This window comes from Mus musculus, chromosome 6 (genome assembly GCF_000001635.26).
Source record: "Mus musculus strain C57BL/6J chromosome 6, GRCm38.p6 C57BL/6J".
Lineage (NCBI taxonomy): Eukaryota > Metazoa > Chordata > Mammalia > Rodentia > Muridae > Mus > Mus musculus.
The window spans coordinates 88,239,568-88,245,567 of record NC_000072.6 but is presented as its reverse complement, the minus strand read 5'-3'; positions in this window follow the sequence as shown (position 1 = coordinate 88,245,567).

Genomic DNA, 6,000 nt, shown 5'->3' with positions numbered 1-6,000 from the left:
CTGAGCTTTTGCCTGGGCTGGATTCAGTTGGTCCCCTAAGTAGCCCCTGTGTGAGCATTGGCCACCCCCAGGAAGAGTAGGCTGGGTCATCCCCCGTGGAGACCCAGCATACAAAACTGCCTGTGTGTTCAGCCTCAACAGACCTTCTGAGGGCAGTGTTAACGGGGAATCTGTGCTGCCCTCAGCAGCCAGAAGCCCCTAGTACCTTTGAGACTCTGGTTGGCTACATCCACCATGGCTGTCCTACAGATGCAGTAAGGCCTGCCTGGAGCAAGTGTCTCACCCTCTCTGGGCCCTAGCAACTGGAATTACTAATGGACCCCGTCCCAGTGGGTAGAGATATAAGTGAATGGGACCCACCACAGACACTCAAAAACTGTTCCACACCTAGTGCTGCAAAGCTGAAGATGTTTTACAAAGAGTTCTTGCCCCCAAATGGAAGCAGCCTGCTTTATTGACTGGTGACTATTAGCTGATGGACGGATGGCCGAATGTGACCTGCCCAGTTGGCAGAAAGCCCCAGGAGCACAGGTGAACCATGAAAGTACCGCAGCCTGGAATATCATGCAGTGTGTGTGTGAGCTGTCCAGAACAAGTGGGGAGATCAGAAGGTGATGCTGGAGGTAGTGGAAGGGGGTGCTGGGAGAGGGCTAAGTTTCTTTTCAGGGTGACAAGAATGTATTAGAATTTACTGAGGTAGTGTGCACTCAACTATGTGAACACATTAGGGCCCAGAGATTGGACACTCTGAACATTTTCACTGGTGTGTGTGTGTGTGTGTGTGTGTGTGTGTGTGTGTGTGTGTGTCCACACCCAACAGTGTGCCATGGTATAGGTACATGGAGACAACTTACAGGTTATTTATTCTCTCCTTACAATGTAAGTCCCAGAGATCAAACTCAGGCTGTCCGACTTGGTAGCAAGCAACCCTACCCACTGAGCCATCTTGCTGGCCCTGAAAAGTATTATGGGAATGGTGTCTCAATAAAGCTTTGAAAAACAAAAACAAAAACAGAGCTGGAGTGTAGCTCACTGACCAGCAAGGTTCTGGGCTCCTTCCAGGCACTGGAGAAAATGAAATAAGAACCGGGCTTAGTGCACACCTGTGAGGCCTGTGCTGAGGAGGCTGAGAGAGGAGCAGCCCTGTGAGGTTGAAGGCAGTCTGGGCTACAGAATGAGGAGGCCTTGTTTCAAAGAAAAGAAATTAACATAGAACCTAACAATCTTAGTCTTAGGTATACACCCAAGAGAACTGAAAACATATCCACATACAAACTCACATGTGGCTATCATGGCAATGTTTTTCACAGCCAGCTCCGGAGGCCAGCCCCCATATATCCATTAACAGGCAGGTAGATTTATGAAATATAATCTATCCACATAATGGAATATAATTTAACCATAAAGGTGTGATGTAGAGAAATGACGTAGTAAAGTGCTCGCGGTGAAACCGTGAGTACCTAAGTTCTGATTCCATGTACCCAGGTAAACAGATGGGCAAGGCAGCGTGTACCTGTAACACCAGTGCTGGGGAGGGCAGAGACAGAAAGAGAAGGAGCCTTGGAACTTGCTGGCCATCCAGTCTAGTGAAGTAAGGGAGCCCCAGTTTCAGTGAGTCTCTCTCTCTCTCTCTCTCTCTCTCTCTCTCTCTCTCTCTCTCTCTCTCTCTGCATATATATATATATCTGTCCAGAGTGTATATATATATATATATATATATATATATATATCCAGAGCTGGCTGAGCTAGGGTGAGTTTGTGATACCCAGGCTTGGGGCTCAGGCTAGCAATGGCTGCAGGCAGGCAGAGGCAGTCTAAGCCTGTGCTGGGTGGCTACACCACAGTGCTGTACCCCACCCCCCACCCCACCCTGTACCACTTAGTTCTGGGCTCACACAGTCCTGGCACCTGAGGCTTTGCGGCACCCTGCTCCCAGAGATGAGGCCTTGGGCATCTACAATGAAATGCTGGTCTTGCAGTAAGGTTGTTTTGTGGTTATTTAAATCTGTATCATTCTTACTGAGAAAAATGGCACAGCTGTACAAAAACACAGAGCCCCACACCTGCCCTGGCCTGCTGCAGAGCCTCCCATACCTGCCCTGGCCTGCTGCAGAGCCCCACACACCTGCCCTGACCTGCTGCAGAGCCCCCCCACACACACCTGCCCTGGTCTGCTGCAGAGCCTCCCACCCCCCAACACACACACACCTGCACTGAGCTGCAGTTCTCCCAGATACATGGATACACATAGCTGGCCACAGAGGAACCCCTGGGCCTCCCTGACATTGGTGTCACCCCTGTGCCCACCACTCCACCCCTCCTATGGCAAGCCCCACCTCACCCCCATCTTCTTGGGGATGACTATGGATTTTGTTTGTCAGTCTTGGGCAGGGCAGAAGAAGCCACCGGATCCTGGCCCCAAGCTGTCTAATCCTCACAGCAACCCCGGACACGACAGAAACACTCAGAGACTCAACAAGGACAGAAGAAGAAGGAGAGAGCCAGGGCTCGGACCCCATAAGGCTCAGAGAAGTGCACCAGATTTGTGTGCTCCCTCCTCCCTTCTTCCCTCCTCGAGAATCCTTTTGTGTCCCTGTCCTGGTCACTGGCCCTCTTTGAGCACCTGTTGGCACAAGTCACTTTCTGTTGGGTAAGAGCTAGCGAGCTGAAGCACGGGAACTGTCTAAGCACATTGGTGACCGAGTCACAGCTCGCTGCTGGATTCGGTGGAGCACGGACAGCTGGCAGTCGGGTGGTGAGCGCCTGCACTGCCCTGCCCCTGGGCTCCGACAGAGGGCAGGCACGGCCCAGCCTCCGGATTGTTAAGCGGGACACGGAGGAGAGCTGAGCACAGGGCTGCGGGCCCAAGGATATCTCTGAGACTCTGGGTAAAGAACCAGGGACATGAGCCAGAGTGGGGGAGAACAGGAAGAACTCAAGGTACCAAGCTTCTGGCAGCAGCCCGGGACCTGCCGGGTCCCCATGGAATCACTAGTGCTAGGGCCCCATATAGCTGGACACAGAGGCCAGTAGAAAAAGAAGGTGCACAAATGCATGTGTGTGTGTGTGTGTGTGTGTGTGTGTGTGTGTGTGTGTATGTCCTGTGCTAAAATCCACTTTCTGTTTGTTTAAAATGTAGCTATTTACATTTTAAAATTCCACTCTGATTCATTCCTGGGCCTGAGTGACCCATCTCTGAGACCGTTTTCCTCCCATGGAATGGTCCCACCACAGCCAGCTGTTCGGAAGCAGAGGTATAACCTGCCCACAGCACACAGGAGCACACAGCATCAGCCCAGGCCAGGTGAGCAACACAAGGACACAGGTGACAAGGTGGGAAGCTGTCTGTCAGGAGTACACAAGGGAAGGCTGCAACAGAGGAGGAAACCTGCATTCACATGCAGCCCAAAAACACCCCCCACCCCCACGGTCCCATACCTGCGCACACTCCCCCACTAACACCTGAGCTCATGTCTCTGCACATGGTCCTGTATGCCCTGCATATATATGCCCATATATGTACCCCTGAGCTCATCCCTGCCATGCCCCGGCCTGCACCCCTGCAAATGTGCTAGCCTGCAAGGTGCAAGTCTGTGGCTACTGTCCCCAAAGAGGATTTAGGGAGTTTTTTTTTTACGCTGGCCAGCTGACTGGCCCAATCACCACCTGACGGTTTCCTGAGCCCCCAAAGCTTGAAAATTGGGGATTTGCTGAGGTTCACCTACCAGGAGCAAGAACTGAGTTTTGTACCCTGTGGAACCCTGTCCCTCAATGTGTGCTGCCTGCCACCAGCTCCCCTGTGGGGCCTGCCTCACCCTCGGCGCCCAGCGTTTGCGTAGGGCTCCCCAGGCCCGAGATCGCCTTACATGAGGCCGATGATAATCTCTGTTGAAATAATATTTAACACATGCTGCACTTTTAATTAACTATCTGAATAATCTCAAATTAATACCAGAGCTTTAAAATAAGTTTTCATTTTCACATTTGGTAACATAATAGCAGCCTGGCTGGCCCATTTCCCCCTCCTTTGATTTAATTAAAAGCCCTTTTGTGTGTCTCTTGTCACTTCAGAAAGGGACAAAGGCCCCCACCTCCCCCCACCTTACATGGGCAGCCTGGCTCCTGGCTCTGGGGTTCAGGTCTGAGGCTCTGGACAGTCTGACTGAAAGAGACACTTAGGTGAAATCCTTCCAGGCCCAGGCCAGCCCTGGAGTGCCACCGAGTGGGCCAGCATGCCAGCGCATCACACATGCTCACACGGGGTCCCAGGCATGAGCATGGACCAGGCACATTCTGCAACACAGCAGCCCTGGAGGCTACTGGCAGCCATTGCCCTGTATCCACAGTATGCACAGCCAGGCACACAGAGTGGAGAGAGCTCCCCTGGCAGCATCCTTTCAGAGACGTCACAATACATGCACGCACACATGTGAATGTGTGCTGGAACCCTCCTGGCTTGGTGGAACTGTCAGAGTCCAGGTCTGGGAGCACCACTGGGCATCTGTGAGATGCATGTGGGCACGTTTTGGAGGGTCTCTAGCCTGTTTTTCTATTTGGGTCTCCACCTCTCTCTCTCTCTCTCTCTCTCTCTCTCTCTCTCTCTCTCGTCTCTCGTCTCTCTCGAGCGCCTGCGTGCGCTTTCTGTTGCTCTTTCCATCCATTTGTCTGTCTCTGTCTACCTGGCCCCCATTTCCCAGGCTCCCTTGAACTGGGTTTGCTCCAAGCTGGTTCAGCTGTAACTGTCTGGAGACAGGGCTATCTATCCTCTTCTGCTCCAGAGGCCTGCTGCTTCTAGGAGCCTTTGCTTGTTCCACTCTGGGAGACCATCTCCTCCTCCAGAGATGACTAAGGGGTGGCCTCCTCAGCCAGCAGCTCAGAAACTTATCTAGCAAGTCCAAGGGAGAGGGTACAAGACAGACCCCTCTCAGCCTGTAGTCTCAGAGGGGAAAGCGGAGACTGTTTTAGATCTGAAGTAGATCACAGATACTCAGGACAAAGAGGGCACAGCCAGGTGTAAGTGGAAAGACCTCAGAGGTCCTAGGAGCTCCTGTCTCCCCTATCGAGTCTTCAGATTAGCTTGGCCAGCTGTGGAAATTGTCACCTCCTCTCAGTTCCTATGTTTAGGTCATTTATTCAGTTAACAAATATGCAGGGTCCAAACATGTTTCTACAAATGCGTTAAGCCTATGACCTACACGGGAAACTGAGAGTGTTTTTTTTCCCACGTATCTGTTCAATGGGTACCAATGTCGGATTCCATGAGGAGGGTGGCCAGCAGGAGACACGCAGCAAGGGATTTAGATGGCATCTGTCAGGGGGTCAAAAAAGCTCCCAGGGCTGTGAAAACTGAAGAGAGGCAAGTCCTGGGAGCTATCACCCTGGGGTGCACTGAGCCCACCTCCCCTCACTACCCAGCTCTTTTCTGGTTCAGAATGGCCAGCAGCAGTTATTCACAACCAGCATCCCCGCCCAAGGGTTGCTGGAGGGGTAGCCAGCCACTTCCTGCTTGCCACCCTGGCTGGGAAGCACCAGCTGGGTGACACCCCAAGTGTCACACACACACAACCACACCGTCTCCATCTCACACAACATTCAGCTGTGCACAAGCATTGACAGAGCTACTGCCAGGCTCCACTCTCCTTGAGCAGATGCTTACAGCCATGTGACACTCACACAGTCACAGAGACACACGTAGTCATCAGCCACAGGCATTTACACAGGTAAACACATGGCCACATGTAGTCACTCAGAAACACATGTGATCAGTCACAGGCACTTACACAGTCGTGCATGGTAATTCAACCATGAAGGTTCACACAGATAGACACAAAGCTACATATGCTCACTCAAAGCTACAGGTAATTCCACACACACTTGTATACTGTTATCAGGCACAGGCATTCACATGGGTATACATGTGTGGCCATACATGGTGTCACAAACATGATCACACACACCCACACTCATGTGACCATATAAAGTCACACAGGTGCCTAAGTC